This window comes from Macaca nemestrina, chromosome 8 (assembly GCF_043159975.1).
Source record: "Macaca nemestrina isolate mMacNem1 chromosome 8, mMacNem.hap1, whole genome shotgun sequence".
NCBI lineage: Eukaryota > Metazoa > Chordata > Mammalia > Primates > Cercopithecidae > Macaca > Macaca nemestrina.
This window is the reverse complement of record NC_092132.1, coordinates 11849336-11872795: the sequence shown is the minus strand read 5'-3', so window position 1 is coordinate 11872795 and position 23460 is coordinate 11849336. Positions and strand designations below refer to the sequence as shown.

Sequence of the window (23460 nt, the reverse complement as noted above, 5' to 3'; positions counted from 1 at the left end):
CCTCTTTAAGGAAGAGATATTTAAGGATTAAGTGACACCATATATTTAAAGGATATAGCACAACGTCCACTATATGGAAAGTGCTTAAGAACTCAATACATGGTACTTAACATTTCCCTTGCTTTGTTCTTTGGACCAAATCTTACTACTATCTCAGCTCAAATGATTTGTCACTTTCTGGCACAGTACCCTCCTACTTCATATCCTCACAATCACCCCCTGTGGACACCCCCACAGTGGTTCTGCCATAGATTCCTGGAGGTGTCGATGTCTTTTCCTGCCCTTGGCCTTGGTGGTTAAGTCAAGGTTTCTTCACATTCCCACATATGGGCTCTGGAATAATTCTGGCTGCCAGTGCCCAGCATGGACTATGGGGCCTTCTCTCCATCAGGGGTGTTTGGGGAGCCTGAAGACACTGGGGGGAAGACTGTTAGGTTAAAACTGGCATGGTTGAGGTTGCAGGTTGGCTCTGGTTATGAAGAACTGCTCAGATTCCTGGTTAATACCTTGGGCAAGTCCTCATCCCCTGAGGGCTCAGTTTCCTAGTCTGTAGGATGAGGGTTTAGACCCATTCCTGTCTGAGCCTTCTTCCAAGCTTTAACATGTTCCAATTATATGAGTGGATACTCTATGAAGTATCCTTGATGTTTTCAAACTCTCTGGACTTGAAGAATAAGCTGTGAGTCCTCATGACCCATCAGCTCCACTGCTCTCTTGCCCTCATGGCTCCTGGCTCCCCAGTGGTCAGCTGTCCTGGAGTATCCTGGTAGCTCCCTGTGGCTCAGTTGGACCTCGGGCCACTGAGGGTGGCCATCTTTGTCAATTTTTCTTAACGTCAGAGGCATTTGAACAGAGTGACTCCATCTTGAATAGGGGCTGGGTAAAATAAGGCTGAGACCTACTGGGCTGCATTCCCAGTAAGTTAGGTATTCTAAGTCACAGGATGAGATTGGAGGTTAGCACAAGAAACAGGTCATAATGACCTTGCTAATAAAACAACTTGCAGTAAAGGAGCTGGCCAAAACCTGCCAAAACCAAGATGGCAAAAAGAGTGACCTCTGGTCATCCTCAGTGCTCACTATACACTAATTATAATGCATTAGCATGCTAAAAGACACTCCCACCAGTGCCATGACAGTTTACAAATGCCATGCAACATCAGGAAATTACCATATGTGGTCTAAAAAACGAGGAGGAGCCCTCAATTCCAGGAGTTTCCCACCTCTTTCCCAGAAAACTCATGAATAACCCACCCCTTGTTTAGCATATAATCAAGAAGTAACAATAAGTATCCTTAGGCCAGCAGCTCAAGCTGCTGCTTTGCCTATGGAGTAGCCATTCTTTATTCCTTACTTTCTTAATAAACTTGCTTTCACTTTACTCCATGGACTTGCCCTGAATTCTTCCTTGCACAAGATCCAAAAACCCTCTCTTTGCGTCCAGATTGGGACCCCTTTTCTGGTACCATTAATGCTCCACATGCAGAAGTCCAATTTCTGCTGAGATGCTTCTGCTTATGGGGAGCTCCCTGCCATACAAAATAAAGCTTTCCTTTGTTGGGGGGTGCTCTGAGAGCATGGGCAAAGGCAATGAAGCTGGAGAGAAGAAAAGCGGGCTAACTTCTCACTAAACCCTTAGGAGGTGCCAGTCACCCTGGACACAGCTCTCTGCAAGTCATCTCACCAAATCTTCCTAACAATCTTGGTGTCAGAGGCATTTGAAACAGAGCAACTCCATCTTGAATAGGGGCTGGGTAAAATGAGGCTGAGACCTCCTTGGCTACATTCCCAGACAGTTAAGGCATTCTAAATCACAGGGTGAGTGAGATAGGAGGTAGGCACAAGATACAGGTCTTAAAGACCTTGCTGATAAAACAGACTACAGCAAAGTAACCAGCTAAATCCCATCAAAACCAAGAAGGCAATGAGAATGACCTCTGCTTATCCTCACTGCTACATTCCCACCAGTTCCATGACAGTTTACAAATGCCATGGCAACATCAAGAAGTTACCCTATATATATAATCAAAAAAACCCATAAATATGGGCAACAGCAGCCCTCAGGGCTGCTCTGACTATTGAGCAATGCTTCCTTATTCCTTTTTCTTTTTTCTGAGGTGCAGTTTCACTCTGTTCCCCAAGCTAAAGTGCAGTGGTGCCATCTCCACTCACTGCAACCTCTGCCTCCCAGGTTCAAGCGATTCTCCTGCCTCAGCCTCTGGAGTAGCTGGGACTACAGGCTCACACCACCAATTTTTGTATTTTTAGTAGAGATGGGGTCTCACTGTGTTGGCCAGGCTGGCCTCAAACTCCTGACCTCAGGTGATCCGTCCACCTTGGCCTCGCAAAGTGCTGGGATTACAGATGTGAACCACCGCTTTCACTTTCCTCGTCAGACTTGCCCTGAATTCTGTCTTGAGTGAGATCCAAGAACCTTCTCTTGGGGTCTGGATCTGGACCCCTTTCTGGTAACACTGGGAGGCATAACTAATCACCCTCTTTTTAGAGATGAGAACATTGAGGCTCGGAGACACTGGGTCACTTGCTGGAGGATGTACATCAGGGATGCCTGAGCCTGAGCACCTTGCCTCATGCCACATGCTGATCGGGACGCAAAGCCCAACCTGATCTCACTGGGAATGCACTACTACTCTCACCTTCAGCATGCCCCCAGCCACTCTACACTTCTCTGTTAGAGGCCCTGTGTCTCTGGGAGCCCTTGGGAGAAAACTCTCACCACCTTCATCTACACCCACAGACTCAGAGGAAGATTTTCAATTATTGAATACTTAACTAGTGCTAAAAAAAAAAAGAGAAAATCTCTCATGTAATTTGCTCCATTATATCATATATCCCTTAACACAGGTTGTAGAGTTTATGGTTAATAAGTATTCACTGAGTGGACAAAGGCACGTCTCTTGCAGAGATGGAAGTGGAGGCGCTAAGAGGCTGGTTGACATTTCCACCCCACAGCAGATAAGGAAAGCTGGGACTTGAATCCAAGGCTAGCTGGCTCAGGGCTCAGGACCCTGTCCCCAGAGGAAACTACAAGTCCTCAATCGTGTCGAATTTACCCCTGCACCCCCATCCCCAACCCTGAGCTCCAAGTCCCCAGGGAGATTAAGGTTAATCAGCTGTGTTTATAAAAGGCAGGTATAGAAGCCTCCAGACCCTGGTTACTCATTACATTGCACTAAATGCTGATATTGCAAACTCTCATATATAGGCCAAAGGGTGGTAAGTCACCAAAAGGCCAAGCCAGACAAACAAGAGCCTTGCTGATTAACCAAGGCCCTGCCTTCCAGGCTTACCAGCTGCCCAGCAGCCATGGAGGGGCCAAAACAACCCCTCTGCCAAGGTGGCCAAGCATCAAAGGCTGGGCTTGTTTGCTAGGCCTCACTCATCAGGAATCTGAAAACCTGGCAGTGGAAAGGAGCCCTTGACGTTGGTGCCAACTCCCAGAGCCTCTTAAAGGCCCCATTGCTGGAGGATTTTAGGAAAGCTGTCCCTGAGTACTGCTTCCTCTGACCCCATGTGGCTTACTGAGGGGAAATGGGGAAATGCGCTTTCCTCCTGCCTTCCTCAGGGACATCTAGAGGGCTTGACTCTCTTCTCTCCCACTGGACTCAGGGTTTCAGCTACCACCACTGCTTTGGTCCTCAGGCTGGATCAAAGTCAGGGGCACTGGTGACATTCTTTGGCACCCCCAAGATAAGCCCACTAGTGTTCTTGGCTTCAAAATTTCCATGAATAATTTTTGTGGAGAAACAGAGACAGGGGAAGAAGAATGACTGCCAGGGGAAACAAACAGCAACTAAAAAAAGCTCTGGATTTTCCCCCAGTCACTGTCTTGGTTGGTGGGTGTGTGAGTTTGCTATGGGGATTGTTGCAAATAACCGCAAACTCGGTGGCTTAAAACAACAAGAATTTGTTATTGTAAAGTTCTAGAGGTCAGAAACCGAAAATGCATCTCCATGGGCTTAAATTGAGGCAGGACTGCATTTGTTCTGGAGGCGCCAGAGGGGAATCCATTTCCTTGCTCCTTCCAGCTTCTGGGGGCTGCCATCATTCTTTGACTCGGGCCCCACATCACTCCATCATTACATCTCCTTATCTGCCTCCCTCTGATAAGGACCCTTGTGATGACATTGGGCCCACTCAGGTAATCGAGGGTAGCATCTCCACCTTGAGATCCTTAATTTAATCACATCTGCAAAACCCCTTTTGCTATGTAGGGTAACCTATTCCCAGGTTCTGGAGATTAGGACATGGGGGCCATTATTTAGCAAATCACAGTGGCTGGAGCTCTCTCTGCAGTGATCATGGACAGACCCTTTGTCCCAAAGGTCACCCAGCTTCCCAATGACCTAAAAGCACAGGCACCCCAGACTTCTTACTTGGGGCTCTCTTCCCATGGCTCAGGGAGTAGGCACTGGAGACCCCTCCCTCAGGAAGGCAGGGTGCACCTTTGGGCCTCCAGGTGGGGAGGTTCTCATGCTGCCAGCCTTTGGGTCTTCAGCAATACCCCTGTGGGCATTTCTCCACCCTTGGATCCTGATGGAGCTTTGGTTTCTGTTCTCAACCACATTTCCTCTCTTGGGCTTGGATCTGAAATCAGACTTGGCTGTGCCAAGGTCATGTGTGATTATAGTCTCCTTCTAACCCTCCATGTCTTCATAGTCATGAAAAAGCCCAGTATTATCTCCTTTTAAGCTGTTGTGAGGATGGATTGAAATGGTGGCCATATAACTCAGATACCTGTGAAGGTTTCCTTGGCCCTTGGAATCAGGATATTTGAAAAACACAGCTCAGATACTAGTACTCCCTTGCTTTAAATCCTGCAGTGGCTTCCCATAGCACTTAAAATTAAGACCTAAATGCCCCTCCTGGAGCCTGTGGGAACCTGCATGATCTGACCACTGCCTGCCTCTCTGATCTCACCCCAAATCATCCTCTCTTTGGCTTACCAGACACCAGTCACACTGACCTATTTCTTGTTCCCTGAACACACCAAACTATGATTGTCTTACTCAAGTTTCTGTTGCTATAAAAGAATACCACGGACTGGATAATTTATAAGGAAAAGAGGTTTATTTCTTACAGTTCTGGAGGCTGGGAAGTCCAAGGGCATTGCTCTGGGATCTGGTGAGGGTTATTCCAAAGTAGAAGGCAGAAGGCAGAAGGCAGAAGGGAGATAGGAGGCAAGACAGAGAAAAACAGGGGCCAAACTTTTACACTTACTTCCATGATAGCAACATTAATCTATTCATGAGGGCTAACACTGTCACAGTGGCATCATGTTCCCAACGTAGGAGCTCCTGAGGGACACATTTAAACCATAGCAAAGTCCCACTGCTGAGGTTTGTCCTTGTTTTCCATTGATTCTAGAACACTCTTCCCCAGAAATTTGAATAGCTGTCTAATTCCTCTTCAGATCTCAGCCCAAATCCCACGTCCTCAAACAGTCTTGACCTGGCCACTCAATATGAATTAGTTATCCCAATATGAATTAGTACTCCCAGTCTTGATACCGCCTTTATTTCCTTGATAGCATTTGTCTCATTCCTCCTCCTCCTCCTCCTCCTCCTCCTCCTCCTCCTGGGCACCCTACTGGACCACATTTCAAGCCTTGTTTGCAGTGAGGTGTGGGTGCCTTTATGAAGATGCCCCAGTCAATGGTATGTGGGTGAGAGTAGTGTGGTCTGTTTTGAGTCCTGGTTTGAAAAAATCTTCCACATTGTCCTCTGTGCTCTCCCTACTCCTGTCTGTAAGGGGCAGGCACAGAGAATTCAGTGAGGACAAAATGTCCTTAGCCAATGGTGGAGTCATGAGATAGTGGAGCCTGTACCCCCACATCAAGCAAGACCTCCTAATAAACCCCCATATTGAGTTTCTGTCTGAGGAAAAAAATACATTTTCATTGTATTAAGCCACTGAGATGTTGCGGGTGTCAGCCAACCTGACATTTTCATTTGTATTATATTTTCTTACTTGTTTATTGCCTGTCTTTTCCTGCTAGAGCAGAACCTCCATGAAGCCAGTCCCTGGCTATTTTTGCCCCGATTGTTGCCTCAGCAACTAACACAGTCTCTGGTGCACAACCAAAGCTTCTTGAATGAATGAATAAACAAAACAGGCTTGACTTCTCTTTCTATATTCTATGGAGATCCAAAGCCCACCCCAAGTGTCTGCTCATTTCTAAGGACTTGGGTTCAAGGGCTCAGGGTTCTGGCACTTTGCTTTTCTTCTTGTCAAATTCATTAATTTTCAGTGTCATTACTCCATCTTTATTTACATTATGATAAGTCAGGCATGAGGTGCCATCCCTTTCTGTGACACACACACACACACACACACACACACGCACACACTGTCACAGCAGCCCAAGGCCTTTGTGTGTGTGCAGGATCCTTGGCTAAAGGTGGAAGGCAGAGGAGAGCCTTCACTCCATAGCTATGTCTACACCTGCAACAACCTATTTCTTGAAATTTGTTTATGTATTTATTTACTGAGACAGGGTCTCACTCTATTACCCAGGCTGGAGTGCAGTGATACCATCACCACTCACTGCGGCCTCAACCTCCTGGGCTCAAGCAATTCTCCCATTTCAGCCTCCTGAGTAGCTGGGACCTCAGGTGTGCACCACCACACCTGGCTAATTTTTTTTTTTCCTTTTGGAGATAGAGTCTCACCACTTTCCCCAGGCTGGTCTCAAACTCCTGGGCTTAAGCAATCCTCCTGTCTCAGCCTCCCAAAGTGTTGGGGTCCTAGGCATGAACAACGATGCTCAGCAATGACCCATTCTTAAATGTCTAGGGCCACCTCTTATCTCGCCCAGGCCGTTTTCACTGTCATTCCTTCCACATTTTGTTCTAATGGTATGCTAGTTTTTTGGTTCTCCTCTTCTTTTTCTGCCTCTCCTCTATCCCAGATTATGCTTTTTGACTCAGCAAAGGTTGCAACCATATATCCTATCTCACATGCTCTTCTACCATATAACCCTGCCCTGTTCCCAACCAGAGTGGCAGTTTCTGCCCCGTCCCTGGGCTATTCAGCCTGAGATGGCTCCACCCAAGCAGGGCATGGAGAGAGTAATTATGTTCCCTGCAAAGCAGCTTCTGCCTCCTCCACTGGACGCTGCTTTTGGAAACCTGAGTTGACAGGTGAGAGGTTCCACTCCCCTGAGCCACAGTCCTGTGAGGAAGTCCTGATCACATGGAGAGGTTGTGATGGATGCTCTAGTCACCAGCCCTGACTGAAGTCCCATCTGTAAAAACTGAAAGTGCCTTTTGATGGCCCGAGCTGCCTGTTGTTGAGTCACCCCAATTGGTTGAGTCTTCCCAGTTGAGGTCCCAGACATCCTGGAGCAGAGGTGAGCCACCTCTGCCATGCACTGTCCCGGTTCTTGACCCACAGAATTCGTGAGCACAATAAAATCGTTGTTTTATGTCACTAAGTTCTAGGGCCTTTGCTCTACAGCAATATAGCAACAGGAACATCTCTTCTCTGCTCTCTCAGAGGCAAAGAAGAAATTCCCTTTATTTTCCTCAGCAGAGCTGTGCAGTGGGTCCTTTCTTTGTCTCAGTCCCTGCCCTCAGGGTCTCACATTCTACCCCAAGTGACTTGTGAAGGTATTTTCTTAAACAAAGCTCAGAGGTGCTCTGATGCCAGCAATTAAGATAGCAAAGTGTTTTATCTCTGCCAAGTTTTTTAGTACTTGGCACATAAGATGCTTAATGAATGTTGGTTTTAAATTCCATATTCTTCTTTGAACTCATGGGGAGTGGGAAGGTGAGTAGAAGGCTGGAATAGGGAATAATGTCAGGATTCCAGAAATATGCATTGGCTCACATTGAACTCAACATCTGTACCAAGTGGGATCCAGCAATCAAAGAGCTTCTACTGAAAGTTTAATGGAGGAAATTTAATCCAGAGAATTAGGTTCAATGGTATTGGAAGAACTGAGAAGCCTTTTATGTAGGGTTGCCAGATAAAATACAGAATTGCCAGTTACATTTGCATTTCAGATAAACAATGATTTTTTTTTTTACATGAAATTGTATGTCCCATGTAATATTTGGAAATGGGTTTGTTGTTTATCTGAAATGCAAATTTAACTGGACTTCCCATGTTTTTATTTGCTAATTTTGGTAACCCTACTCACAAGGAGGACATTGAGACAACTGAGAGGTTAGAACAGCAGGAAGCTTCCTTTGCTGGGGCTGGAGGATGGGGTGTTAGCATCCCAGGGTTAGTGGAGCTAGAACCCTGGCAGGGGCTGCCTGGCAGAGGCTGGGACCAGGGAGGAGGTGCAGCCACTGCAGAGATGCTGCCTGAAGACCAGCAGGAGGGGAAAATGTCCAAACTCTTTCCTTCCTCCTGCCCTCACCACCCTGTCAGTGTCTCCTATTGGTTGAACCCAGCCACAAGCCATTGACAGGGAGCTTGGGAAATGTAGTTTGCAGAAGTCAGACCTCTGGGACCCAGGCAGAGCAGGACCAGGGCACAGTGTCCATCCTGTAAGTGTCACTATATTTACCAAAAATGTGATATCAGATTTCTATAGTTGTTTATTGAGCTCTCCCAATATTTGTGGCTCCATATTAAGCAAACTCTATTACTTCTCTCAAACCTTAACCAAATGAGGAAGGCACTATTTTTTTTTTTTTCCATATTTTACAGGTAAGGATGTTGAGTCTCAGATAAACTAAGAAATGTGCCCCAAGGCCGGAAGCAGTGGCTCATGCCTGTAATTCTAGCACTTTGGGAGGCCAGGTCAGGAGTTTGAGACCAACCTTGCCAACATGGTGAAACCCTGTCTCTACTAAAAATATAAAAATTAGCTGGGCGTGGTGGCAGGCCCCTGTAATCCCAGCTACTCGGGAAGCTGAAGCAGGAGAATCACTTGAATCCAGGAGGCAGGGGTTGCAGTGAGCCGAGATCACGCCATTGCACTCCAACCTGGGAGACAAGAGTGAAACTCCGTCTCAAAAAATAAAAAATAAAAAATAAAAGAAATTTGCCCCAAATCTCACATAAAATGTATATGGTGGGGTCAGGTCTTTGCTGCACCAGCAGGGGGTGCTTCAGCCTGGTGGGCAGGCCAGGGAAGGTCAGAAGTCAGAGAACCGTGGAAAGCATCCATTCATCATAGGCTGCTGGGTCTACAAATGACACTGCCCTGATCCACGGTGCCCATGTGCTTTGGCTGATGCTGTACCTGAAATGCCGTCTAACGCTCTCCCTTGTTAAAGGTATTACATTCATTGGCTCTTTCTTTCCAACATTCAAATCATACACGTTGGCAGCCAAGCACGGTAGAAAATGGCAAACTATAGTAAAATAGTTAAGAGCTTGAACTCTAGAGTCAGATGTCCAGGTCAAATCTGGATCTATCATTTACTACTACTACTACACTGTCATCACAGAGCAGGGCTCTGTGACACTGAGGGAGGTGGTGAGGGCAGGAGGAAGGAAGGAGTTTGGGCATTTTTCCCTTTTGCTGGTTATTTACTAGCTCTGTGACTCTGGAAAAGATCCTAAAGCTTTCTGAGCCTCTTTTTTTTTTTTTTTTTCTTTGAGATGGATTATCGCTTTGTCCCCCAGGCTAGAGTTCAGTGGCGCGATGTTGGTTCACTGCAACCTCTGCCTCCTGGGTTCAAGCAATTCTCTTGTCTCAGCTTCCAGAGTAGCTGGGATTACAGGTGTACGCCAAAACATCTGGATAATTTTTGTATTTTTGGTAGAGACGGGGCTTCACCATGTTGGCCAGGCTGGCCTCGAACTCCTGACCTCAAGTGATCTGCCTGCCTAGGCCTTCCAAAGTGCTAGGATTACAGGCATGAGTCACCTCACCTGGCCCTTTCTGGGTGTCTTATTCCTCATTTTTTACAGTGCAACTGGTGATGCCAACTATAGCGTCAATGACAATAATGATGATTATGTCTATATGACAGGTAGGCCTGCCAAGGACAGTCACGTAGGTTGCTCACCATTCAAGGGTGCCTCTGAATGTCTGGGGCTAGCCATAGCCCTGCTCATAGATGTGAAGGTTCAATAAATTCTTCCATATGAAGTCCTGGCCCAGTGCCTAGTCTGCACCTGACACATATTGGCTGTTACGCATATTACAGAATAATCTAAGTGCAGGATAATGTGTTAAGCATGGGGACACAAAGCTAAAAGTCCTCGTGTGTTGTGTCATGGGGAGATAAGAGGTGGCAGGTACCACACTACTTTAGTGTCTTATACTGAGTTCTAACTTGGGCACTGTCATTAGTCTCAAGGTGGACAGAGGATAGAAGGAACCAGCTGTGACTGAGGGGCGAACTGGCATTTCTATTATATTTCAACAAGGAGGAGTTGATCTTGTAGAGAGTGTGGGGAAGGGCATTAGAGGCAGGGAATAGTCGGGACAAAGGCACGCGGCACGGCAGGCACACAAGTAGAGAGAATGGTGAGCTGTGGGGCACAACAGGGGTAAGATGAGAAAAGCTGGCGATGTGAGCCACGGAGCTGGGAGAGGTTAGCAAGAGGCAAATATTGTGGATCTCACTAGGCTTATCTGCAGTAGCAGGAAAGAATTCAAAGGTGAGAAGTTGCTTGTGCAGTGGTAGGAAGGGCAGGAGGGAGGAGGCTGGAAGGAATGACTCTCCTGATGCTTTTCTTTACCCCTGGGTACCAACCCTGTTTTCCTCCTACTGCCCCATGCCCTTGTCCACCCTCATCCTTCACTTTGCCACTCCTTGGACCCCTTGCCCTCAGATAGCACCCAAACTGGCAGGACACTGCATTCTGGAGCTTCCCAGCCCAGCCTGACCCCTTCAAAACGTATGTGAACTCTATTCTCAACCCTCCGTGCCCTGCTGGGGCTCAGGAGAGCATGCTAGGTAATTTAAACAAAGGGGTCCTGGGCATGCGGACTTACTGAGCTCCTTCTCCTACATCAGTTTTGCATTTCAACAGATACCTTCAAAGTCCAACGAAGGACAGCAGTGTTATTTTGTTGGGAGCCCTTGGGTAAGTAACTGCACATCCCTAAATGTGGAGCCGGTGGCCCCTGCTCCCTGGCTCTCTGCAAGAGTCAAAGAAAGCACATACGATGGTGGACACTAAAGTATAAGGGAAAGTCAGAATTCAAGTCTGAAGCAAAGAACCCCAGGGATCTAGGTTGATCCTCCTCCCTACCCCAGGTGGACCTGTCCATGGGAGGCAACTGTCCAAAATTCCCTGACTGGAGCCTTTGGCCTTGGTAGGGTCCCCTCCATCCCACAGAGGAACATGGGCTCCAAATCTTATAGAGGATCAGAACAGGAAAGGCTTTGGGGGACCATGCTGCCCAAACCCCATATCTTATAGATGGGAAACCTGGGGTCTGAGGAGAAACAGGGTGGTCCTATGGCTTCCAGGTGAGTTGGGATCAATGTGGGAAGGGGTCTCTGAGCTTGACCCCAGTCCGCTTTTGTCTGCACTCAGCTCCAATCCTTCCATTTATCCATCTACCTATCCATCCAACTTTAAAAAAGCGATGCCCTTTTCAATTCAACCAACCCTTACTGAGCTCCTACCAGATGCCAGGCACTATGTCAGACACTGAGAACACAAAGAAAACTCACACATCTCTAACTAAAAGCTCCCCATCACAGGAGGTAGACAGAAACAGAGAAACAGTTCTGATGAAATGAGAGCAATAGTGGTCCTGGCAGCTCTGGAAGCCTGATCAGGGATAGAAAGAGGTGACTGGTGATCCAGCCAAGGCTGGAACGGGCAGGGGATGATTTTCCAATAGACCGGAAGCCTGCTCCCATCCTGGACGAACTAGTCCAGTAGCAGAAATGGAGACAATCGCTGGCAGCCACAGCAACTAGCTCAGCAGGGCTGGGGGACAGGGCCCTGGGGGAGAAGTTAGGGCCTTTTCACTACAGCTTGGACTTGATTTTGCAGGGGGTTGGGAACTCTGGGAAGAATTCAGCCAGAGGGATAACCTGATCAGCCCTGCTTTGTCCAACACTCCCACCCTCAGTGTGTCTACGTGAGCCAGGGCAACGAGACTCCCACTGTCCACGCAATCATGGCCCAGAGTGGCTGTGCACTCTGCATTTTCCACCTTACTTCGGAAAGTTCAGCGGGTAAAGGGAAGCCACATTTATGTAACAGGAAGCCTGATTTCCAGGACGTGCAATACAATCAAAGCTCTATTTGTGGAACAATTCTGTGGGCTCCGATTTCCTTAGAAACTCAAATGGAACCTCTGCCAATGGACAATGGAAGGGCTCAGCTTTTCTCCTTCACTGTTCCTCTTCTGACCCTTCCTCCTTATTTTCCTCTGATCCTTTCTATTCTAAAGGCCTGCTGCTGGGAATGTGTAACCTGTATCCCTTAGAAGAATTCCCACCCATCGAGCACAGGCCTGGACAGCTGCCCTGAAACTCAGCCTGCAACAGGCTCCTATCTCCCCAACCTCTGGACCTGAGGCCCAGCAATGGAGATGCTTGGCCCCTGCATTCTCCCCAAAAGCAGTAAGGGGGCTAGGTTTATCTAAGCTTTCTATTGTTACTAATGCCCTGTGAGATTCTGAGCACGTCTTTTAACCACCCTGGGCCAAGGTTTTGATATCCATGAAAAGGGATTATTAACACATCCTCTGCCTGTCTCATAGGGCTCGTTATCAAATCAGAAAATGTATAAAATTTTAATATATTCATATTCATAATATAATATGAATATTATAATAATATAGATTCATATTTAATATAATAAATATAAATTTCTGTTTATTATTTTTAGTTGTTTTTTAAGTTGAGGTGAAATGTGTATAACATACCATTAGCCATTTGGAAGTGCAGTACTTAGTGGCATTTAGTACATTCACAACGTATAATCACCACTTCTATCTAGCTCCAAAATATCTTCATCCACCCGAAGTATAACCCTGTCCCCACTAAGCAGTCACTCCTCATTCTCCCCACACCCTTTGCTCCCCCAACCCTGGCAACCGCTGGTCTGCTTTTTGTCGCTATAGATTTATGGATTTTTCATATAAATGGAATCATATGACATGTGACTTTTCCTACCCGGCTTCTTACACTCTGCATAATGTTCTTGAGGCTCCTCCACACTGCAGCGTGCACCAGTACTTCATTCCTGTTTATGGCTGAATAATATTCCGTCTTATGGTACAGTCAGTCCTAAGTATTTGTAGATCCTGTATCTATGGATTCAACCAACCACCCATTGAAAATATTTGAAAAATTTGCATCTGTGCTAAATATGTACAGACGTATTTCCTTGTCATTATGCCCTAAACAATATAGTATAGCAGCTATTTAAATAATATTTACACTGTATTAGGTATTATAAGTAACATAGAGATGATTTAAAGTATACAAGAGGATGTGCCTAGGTTACAATATATGCAAATACTACAGCTGTTTATATCAGGGACTCGAGAATTTACTAATTTGAGTATCCATGGATTTTGTTTTTATGGATTTTGGTATCCTAGAAGCACTTCCTCACAGAAACTGGGTGATGACTGTATATGCCATAATTTGTTTGTCCATTTTTCTATTGGCCATTTTGATTGTTGCCACATTTTGGCTATTGTGAAAAGAGTACGTGTTTATTTAAGTACCTGTTTCCTATTATTTGGGGTATATGCCTAGGAATAGAATTGCTGGGTCATATGGGTAACTCTGTGTTTAACAGCCAAACAGAAGCTGCACCATTTTAAATTACCACCAGCAATGCACCAAGACTCCAATTTCTCCACATCCTCACCAACATTTGTTAGTTTCCGTCTTTTTCACTATAGCTATTTTAGTAGGTGGGAAGCGTTACCTCAGTGTAGTTTTGATTTTTATTTTCCTAATGATTAATAATGTTGGACCTCTTTTCAATTGCTTATCATCCACTTATATATCTTTTTTGGTGAAATGTCTATTCACACCTTTTGCCCATTTTGAATTTTCTTCTTGTTGTTGAGCTGCAAGAGTTCTTTATGTATTCGGGATATTGGGCCCTTATTAAGTATATGATCTGCAAATACTTTATCCCATTCTGCAGGTTGTCTTTTTAAAAATTATTTATAATAGTAGTTAGAAATAATTTTTTTAAAAGTTGTGTAGTAGTAGCTTTTGCATTGCCTTACTTGCTGTTTATCATTTATTTATTTAGGACACTAGCTATGTCCTAGCAACTGTGCTAAGAGCTTTACGTGCCCTTGCCTTCCCTCCCTCCCTCCCTCCCTCCTTCCCTTCTTCCCTCCCTCCTTCCCTCTCTCTCTCTCTTTCTTTCTTGTCTTTCTGACTTTCTTTCTATTTCTTTTTCTTTTTTTTTTGAGACAGCATCTCACTTTGTCACCCAGGCTGGAGCGCAGTGGCATGATCACGGCTCACTGCAGCCCCAGCCTCCCGGGATCAAGTGATCCTCCTGCTTCAGCCTCCCAAAACACTTACATACATTTTATAATTTATTCTGGAGGTACAGTCATTTCTACTTTGAAGATGAGGAAATGAAGGAGCAGAAGGGCTTTGCATGTGTTTTTCTGCCTGCCTGGACATCCTTCTCTGGCCTCTTCACTTGGCTAACTACTGCTGTCTTCCCATCTCGCCCAGCCCTTCTGTCTCCTTCCCTCAGCCCTGGCTTCCTCTAGCAGCGAGAAGTGTCTTCTGGATCCCTGAGGCATCCTGCCCCTTCCTATCAGGCTTGTTCATTTAATGATATTGTTCTCCCACTAAGCACCCACCAACACCCCCGCTCCCTGACTGCCAGGACCAAGGGCCTCTCTCTGTGTTCCATAACACCACATTTAGTGCACAGTGGATGTTCAATAAGGTGTATCTCCTAGATAAAAGTGCTCACTGCTGTTGAAGTGGGGATTGGGAAATGTTTCAGTGGGGAGAGTAATGGTTATAGAATAACAAGCCAATAAATAAAACCCAAAAAACTGATTACCCTCTATTATTGCAACTCTGTTAAAATACACTTGCATATATAAGGAGGGGGGAAGAAGGAACCACCTACTGGTTCCTTCGTAACTCTTAACTCTCCCTCCCTCCAGCCTTTCCCTCCCTTCCCCTCCCATCCCCTCCTCTCCCCTCTCCTCCCCTCCTCTCCTTTTCTCTCCTCTTCTCTTCTCTCTTCTCTCTTTCCTTTCCTTCTTTCCTTTCCTTTCCTTTCCATTCCATTCCATTCCCTCCCCTTCCCCTTTCTCTCTCTCTCCTTCCTTCCTCTTTCTTTCTTTCTTTCTTTCTTGCTTGCTTGCTTGCTTGCTTGCTTGCTTGCTTGCTTTCTTGCTTTCTCCTTCCTTCCTTCCTTCCTTTTTTTTTTTTTTTTTTTTTTGAGACAGGGTCTCACTCTGTCACCCAGACGGGAGTGCAATGGGATGATCTCAGCTCACCAAAACCTCCGCCTCCTGATTTCAAGTGGTTTTCCTGCCTCAGCCTCCCAAGTCGCTGGGATTCCAGGCGTGTGCCACCATGCCCAGCTAATTTTTGTATTTTTAGTAGAGATGGGGTTTCACCATGTTGGCCAGGCTGATCTCGATCTCCTGACCTCAAATGATCCACTTGTCTCAGCCTCCCAAAGTGCTGGGATTACAGGCGTGAGAGATCGCACCTGGTCAGGCCTTTCTATTACAAATTCATTCAGTCCAAACCAGTTCCATTCCTCACACACATTATGCGCCTGAACCAGGCTCTCTCCTCACCTCTGGGGATCCAGGGTGGTCCTGGTTCTGTGGGATCTACAGGCCATTTAGGGAGATGCACGCCTCCTCCCTTAATCCCAATACGAGTCGAACTGTCTGGAGAGTGTGAACTGGAATGAACATCATCTGCCTTGTGATTGTGCCCTACTCTCGGCGCTGGGACTTCACAGTGCTCTTCCCTCTGCCTAGCACACTCTCTTCCCTATTCTGTGCTTGGCTAACTCTTATCCCTCATGTCTCAGCCTAATGGCCTCTTCCTCCTGGAAGTCCTCCATGACTTCTCTAGGCAAGCTCAGGCTCTGTACTCTTCCTTGGTCACTTGTCACACTGTCTTCTGGTGGCTGGTTTGGCCACCTCCATTGGGAGAATGCAAGCATTTTATCAGGGTAGTAAGAACCACCAACAGCTGTCACAGTGCTGAGACCAATGAACTTGGGTGGAATGAATAGCTGTGGTAGCTATCCCCACGTTCTTGTGGGGCATCTGAATCCTCAGGTAAGGGCCAAACCAACGGTTATCTCCTGCAAATGTTGCAGCCAAGACTGAGGCACTCATGTGCAGGGAGGTAATTGGTGGTTGCCAGAGGCAAGTCCCATTCTTAGCTGACAGCTCTCCAGCCTCCTGTCCACTGTCCTCAAGCCAATGGGCTCTTGTCCATCCAGCCCATTCACACAGGCCGGAGTTGAGATCACCCGAATACTGCTGCCCTCGCCCTACCCCCCGACCAGGCCCAGCTCAGGAATCATGCAGCCTATTTCCTCCTCTGCCTCTTCTGTTGGGGGAATGAAATGCTTGCCATCCTCCGTGGCATCCCACTATCCTGGATTGCCAAGTCTGGTCACATGTGGGCTCCAGAGACAAAGAGAAGATGCCAGCTATACCTCCATCCTCTGCTTCTGCCAGAGTTCCTCTATTCCGCTGGAAGACACCTGAGCTTTGAGATCCAGCAGACGTGGTCTTGCTCACAGCCCTGCCACACACTGGCTCTGTGAATTTGGGTAGTTATTGAGCCTTCTGAGTCTTGTTTTCATTTTTCGTCTCATGAATAATATCACTGCTGCCACTGCCACCTCCACCACCACCACATTCAATGCTCGCTATGAACCTAGCACCAGCCATTCTTCACTTCATCCTCACAGCAACCCTCTGAGTTCCTATTTCCATCATCAAAGGGAAGGAACAGATATCCACCGAGAGCCTACTATGCACTAAGGCAAGGTACCAAGAACCTCATGCACCGGCACAGGACAGGTAAGACAGAAGATTGCAATGGGCTGGAACAGTGAGAGAAAACCACATGACCTCTTGTGGAGGATGATCTCATAGATTATAGGGATGGATTGAAGGTTGGGAGTTGGGGAAAGAAGGTGGACTCAAGGCAAGTCCCTGTGGCTTAAGCAACTAAGCAATGATGGAGTCTGACCTGGACTGAGATGGGGAGGGTCTGGGGATATCTCGGCACACTTCCTTCTCCATGTGCAGTGCCGGAACCCTGGCACCTGTAGCCTTGCTCCATCATGGCCTCACTGTAGGATGAGGCGAACAATGCTCTTAGTTGCTATGGAGACTAGAGGTGGTTCCTGGAAGCACCCAGCTCAGTGCTTGGTGGAGCAAGTGCTCACTGGATATTTACAACTCCTGTTGCTCAAGTGTCCCTTCTGGTCCAAGCATGTGCCAAGTTCTGAGGACATCGTATGGAATACAAACTGGATTCGGGTCTTCAGGGGCCCCAGGCTAAGGTTAGAGATGGATGAATACAGAGATACTCCAACCATGTGATAAGAAAACTTGGGATCCTTTAGAAGGTCTCTGTGCTCCTATGAGGAAATCAAGGAAGACTTCCTGGAGGAAATGACATTGAAGCTCAGATCAGAAGGTTAGGCAAACCAATGAGAATGAGAAGAGCACTTTAAGAAATACTGATAGCAGATACTGAGTCCCAGAAGTGAAGCGCAACATGGGTCTCAGGGACTGTTGTGTCGCTGATGGGGCCTGTGGATGTGGTGAGGAAGAAGGTTGGCTGGAACCAGCTCCTGGCTCTCTGTGGAGTTTGGTTTTTACTTTTTCCTCAGTATTAGATAAGAAAGTAATGTCTATCAAGATAAGTAAATTCTTGCATACCTACTAAGTATACACACATTGCTTGTAATCAACCCTTTAAATATCCCTTGAATAAGTTTCCTTATTTTGTAGCTAAGAATATGAAGTATAAGAAAAGATAAAGGACTAACAAGTGATCTGCTGCAAAGCCTTTATATCTGCCACCATGTCACCGTCCTTTAATGAATGTACTGAAGACAGACAAATTCCACTGAAATGTAAGCTTCAAGAGGGCAGAATTTTTGTCTGTTTTATTCACTGCCATATTGCCAACCCTAAAATAGAACCTAGTACACACTCAATAAATATTTGTTGAAGGAATGAAATGATTCGAGAAGTCCATTATCATCTTTTAAACATGTTTTCGTACCTGAGAAAATTATATGTATATTTATATACTTTTATATTTCTACATAAATACATGTATATACTTTAATCATATTTATATATAAATATATAAACATATATAGTGTATAGTTAACATATGCATTACCTCATATCTTTTTGTGTGTGGTGAGAAAAACTAATTCTCTTAGCAATTTTCAACAATACGATACTATGATTCTTTTTTTTTTTTTTTTTTTAGACGGAGTCTCGCTCTGTCGCCCAGGCTGGAGTGCAGTGGCTGGATCTCAGCTCACTGCAAGATCCGCCTCCCGGGTTTATGCCATTCTCCTGCCTCAGCCTCCCGAGTAGCTGGGACTACAGGCGCCCACCACCTCACCCGGCTAGTTTTTTGTATTTTTTAGTAGAAACTGGGTTTCACCGTGTTAGCCAGGATGGTCTCGATCTCCTGACCTCGTGATCCGCCCGTCTTGGCCTCCCAAAGTGCTGGGATTACAGGCTTGAGCCACCGCACCTGGCCTATACTATGTTATTAACTATAGTCAGCATATTGTACAATAGATCTTGTAAACTTATTCCTTCTATTCAACAGAAATTTTGTATGTTTTGACCAACACCCCTAGTCAACCTCACCCCTAGTTTCTGATAACCATCCTACTCTTTGCTTCTATGAATTCAACTTTTTTAGATTCTACATGTGAGTGAGATCATGTGGTATTTGTTTTTCTGTCCCTGGCTTATTTCACTTACCATAATATCCTCTATGTTTATCCATATTGCCATAAATTACAGGATTTCCTTCTTTTTCAAGGCTGACTAGTATTCCACTGTGAATATATACATTTTCTCTGCACATTCACCCACCAATGGACACTTAGGTTAATTCCATATCTTGGCTACTGTGAATAGTGCTGAAATAAAAATGGAAATGCAGATATCTCTTTGAGATCCTGGTTTCATTTCTTTTGGATATATACTCAGTAGTGGTATTTCTGGATCATATGGTAGTTCTATTTTTTGATTTTTTGGGGGAAGTGTGTTACTGTTTTCCGTAATGGCTGTCCTAATTTACATTTCCACCAAGAGTGGGCAAGTCTTGGTCTTTTTCTTGGTGGGGGAGCCAGTGAAAGTTTGAGCGTATGAACAACATAGTCACTGCAGTAAATTAAGTGAGTAGCCCCAGTGTTTAACTCCCTTGTAATGGGGTACAGCTATACCCTTGCCATGGCTTCCTAGTGCAAAGAGAGTCTTTCCTCATCATTGACATTGGCTTAGCTATCTTTTCTAGTTATCCATTGCTATGTAACAAACTACTCCAAATCTTAGTGGTTCAAAAAAAGAACAAACTAAACCAAAACAAAAAAACAATTGACCCAGCTCACAAACTTGCAATTAGGATAGGTCTTGGTGGGCATGATTCATCTCTGTTCCACATGAGAGCAGTTGGAGCAGCTCAACGGGGACTGGAGAATACTCTTCCAACATGGCACCCTCACATGGTTATTGAGTTGGTATTGGCCTTGATTCCTGTCCATATGGTCCTCTCTGTGGGGCTGCTGGAGTTTCCTTGCACTGTCATGGCCAGGTCCCAAGAGTAAGTGTCCCCAGAAATAGAAGTTGGAAGCTTCCAGACTCTTAAGGCCTGAACCCATAACTGGCATAGGGTTCTCTGCCATTAGTTGAAGGAGTCAAAGGAGCTTGTGCAGATTCAAGGGAATGTGCAGGAGCACTCTTGAGAGGAATGCCAGAGAAGTTGTGGTCATCTTTAATCTGTCTCCTCATGTGATTTTCTTCAGCTCATCTGATTTTAGAGGACATAACATAAAGGCTGAAATGTGCTTTAGCAGTGGGACTTGTCTCCCTGTGCTCCTGTCTTCGGCAGATGTTCCGGACCAAGAGTGATGAGTGGACAACACCTGGATACCCTTGCAGGCTAAAGGCAAGTGGAAGTGAGCTAAAACCTGGAGCAGAGCCTTCTCAGGTAACTAGTCTCATAGTTTGTTATGCAGCATTACCATGGCAAATAGCTGACAGGTACAATCAGATTTGGATTTTAGATAGATTCGTTTGTACACTGTGTAGAGAATGGGTTGGAATGTGGTAAGATAAGTAGCAGAAAAGGGAATCTGTAGTTAGTAGGGTCTTGATATCATCTCATTGGAAGATAAAAACCTAAGCTAGAGCTGAGGGCAGGGGGTTGGGGAGAAGACCGGGTTTGAGCAATGGAGATTACAGAAGCAGAATGGACAGAGTTTGGCGATGGGACAGCCGTGGGGGAGGAGAGAGAGGGAGCATCCAGGATGGTGAGCTGGCCTCTGCCTGGCATACCAGGGAGGCCAATGTGCCTGAAACAGACACCCATGGAGCAGGAGCAAGGGAGAGGGGAAAACGAGGATGGTGGTGTGGGCCTGTGGTTGTTGAGCACTTTCAGACATCCAAGGGAAGCTATTCAGAAGATTATGGATGTGGGGACTCGAGTAAGGAAAGGAAAGTGGGGAGCTGTGGCACCCATGGCCAGGATGAGTGTGGTGTGACTGTGGTTTGTAGAAGTGGGACAAGGATGGAGCCTTGGGGAGTGCAGCTAGTTGAAGGCAGTGTTGAGGGTGGGGGACCTACAAAGTGCTTGAGAAGGAATCAGAGAAGAAAACGGCAAACAAGGACAGAGGCATGTCCTGGAAGTCAATGGAGGACACCTAGCCTCTCCCCTTTTTCTCTCTTTGGTAAACTCCTATTGTACCCTCAGCACCCAGCTTGGTGTGACCACACTCTCTTCTCTGAGCTGCATGAGCACTCGCACTGCTGCCTGCTACACTCCCACCTGGGGCTGCTCAGTGCTCTTGGCCAAAAGAATCTTCTGGCATCTCCTGGTATTCCCTGGACAGGGCTGGCTCCTTGGCGATGAACCAGCTGATGGGGCCACCACTGAAGGGCCTTTGGAGCAAAGCTGAAAGTCTCTGTCCCTACGGCCTTGAGGGGGATGGAGTGCAAATCATCACTAGCCAGGCCTCATTTCAGGCATGTTTCCTCTCCAGGAGCTCGATCTCTGCTTTGGCTAACACAGCATCAGGTATCTTGAAGGCACGTGTAATGGCCGTTTCAGGGATGCTGCAAGGGAACGGTTTGGAATGCAAGCTTTGAGCCTGACTGCCGGGTTCGCATTCGGGGTGACGGCTGCTCAGCCATGCACGCTGGGCGAGGTGGTCCACCTCTCAGAGCACTTGTTTTCTCTTCTGTAAAACATGCATGTCAGTGAGGCTCCCTGTCTCCAGGGTCATGTGAGAAGCAGATGGGTGAGCTCATGCAAACACCGAGAATGGGCTGAAACATGGGACCCACTCAGCAAATGTTAGGTCTCCTTCTATTCAAATAGAATAAACTCTCAAAGGCCTACTAGTCAATCAACAGGATTTTTATTTGCACGCCTACTATGTGCCTGGCATTGTGTTAGGTGCTGGACATTCAGAAGGGAAAAAGAGCACCATTCCATCCTCAGTGAACTTCTTCATAACTATCCTGGGAAGTGAGCAATTAGGCAAAACATTGTAAGACACATTGATTTTTTCCAAGCCCTCCAATGTATAGATTTGGAAACGGAGGCACCAGAAGCCAGTGTAGGTAGGGAAGCAGCCACCTGTCTGCAAGATAGCAAATGGCCTGGATTCATGAGCAGAACCCGCTCTCTTTCCATTATCTCTTCTCTGATGCCCAAGTTGCTGCACAGCATCTCCAAAAAGCAGCTCTCCAGCCTTCGCCTCTGTGGCTCTGAGGACAGAGCTCACTTTCCCATGAGACAGCAGCCCAGCCATCACAGCCTGCAGTGGGAACAGGCTTTTGCAGAAGGAGCCAGAGGCCAGAAGCACACCTAGCTCCTCTCCAGCACACCAGCCTTTCAGACAGCAGGAGGCAGGGATTGAGACTGGGGTGAACAGCCTTGATCCCAGCGCTCCTGTCGCCTGGAGTCTCTGCCGTGGGTCTGCCCTGGCCTGTCCATCCCACTGAGCCTGCAGAATGGAGCACTCAGCCTGTGTTCACTCAGCACTGACAAGGGCAGCACCAGGAGCCTCTCACCAGCTGGCTCCATGGCCAGGCCTGTGACATCGAGGAGAGGCATGAGAGGAGAACTGGTTAGTGCCCCTCCACTGTTCCAGGGGCTCCGAGGCACCTTCCAGTTTTCTTGCAGCTTTGATTGGACAATGTAGCTGGTTTTGGCTCCAGAGCTGGAATGAAAGCGATGAGTATCGACTCCATGTGGAGAGTTAGGAGCCAACAAGCCACCTTTATGTCCTTCTCCCCTTGTGCAGTGACCTTGAAGGGCACATGCTGAAGTCGAAGTTGGCGTTGTCCCAAGATGAAGACAGCTGGGTGGCCTGAGCCGCCACATGCAGGGCTCATGTAGGATACTGCAGCTTCCATCAGACTTTGACCCGGCAATAAAGAAACCTTTGTTGTTCCATCTTAGGTCGTTGGATTGGGGGGTTTGTCAGTATTGCAGCAGCAGCCTCTTCTGTCCCGGCTGAGGCAGACTCAGACCTGGTTTTTAATCCTGGTTGATCAGTTATGAACTGTGGCTACGGGCGCATAACTAACAGTCTCTGTGCCTCAGATCTTCCATGCGGACACCACCCCCGTGTCATTCACGGGGGCTGTTGTGAGAATTAAAGGAGAAAATGCGTGTGAAATGCGTGGCACACAGAAAGGACTCAGAAAAGGTTGCCTGCTTTCTTTTCTTAATATACACTATGTCACCTTATACCCATTTATAAATTAAGAAACCGACGTTCAAAGAAGTCAGGTTTTCCCCACTGGTCACACAGCTAAGAAATCACTGGAGAGTCAAGGAGAAGGGGTGGGAGAGGGAGGCCGAGTAGAAACGCCAAGGCCTGGCGGTCTGGACAGGCAGGAGCGGGTCGCCCTTTGAAGCCGTGGGCCGCTGGTCAGACACTCACCCTAGATTGGGGCTTTGACATTTTCCAACTGGACACAGACTTCTTCTCAATCTATTTTCTTAGCTGGATGACAGAGATACAATCTCCTTAGCTGGAATGTGTTGTCCTTGTTACTATCTAAGATCAAGTTCTTTTAAGTTTCGGCCTAACACGTGGGCATGTGGCTTTTCCCTTGAGGTTTTCAGTTTGTGTCTGGTTCCCGACCAAAACCCATGTTGAATCCGGTGGAAGGTGGGTCCGTTGCGCCCTCTGGTGGCCACCGTCACCAGGCGCTCTTGGCCCAGGTCCGGATGAACAAACCTGGCCGTCGGGCTGGGTCAGCTCTGTCGCCATGAGCCAGCCACGGGCACTCATCCCCAAA

General features: G+C 46.8%; 1 long non-coding RNA gene across 2 annotated transcripts in view; it reads right to left on the bottom strand.

Moving 5' to 3' along the window:
* Positions 1-17261, bottom strand: part of LOC139355746 (uncharacterized) — a 77814-nt gene extending 60553 nt beyond the window's left edge. For both annotated transcript variants that reach the window (XR_011606723.1, XR_011606722.1), the window contains exon 1: positions 17132-17261. This is a non-coding gene — a long non-coding RNA (uncharacterized lncRNA). The remainder of the gene's footprint in view (positions 1-17131) is intronic.
* Positions 17262-23460: the final 6199 nt, after the last annotated feature.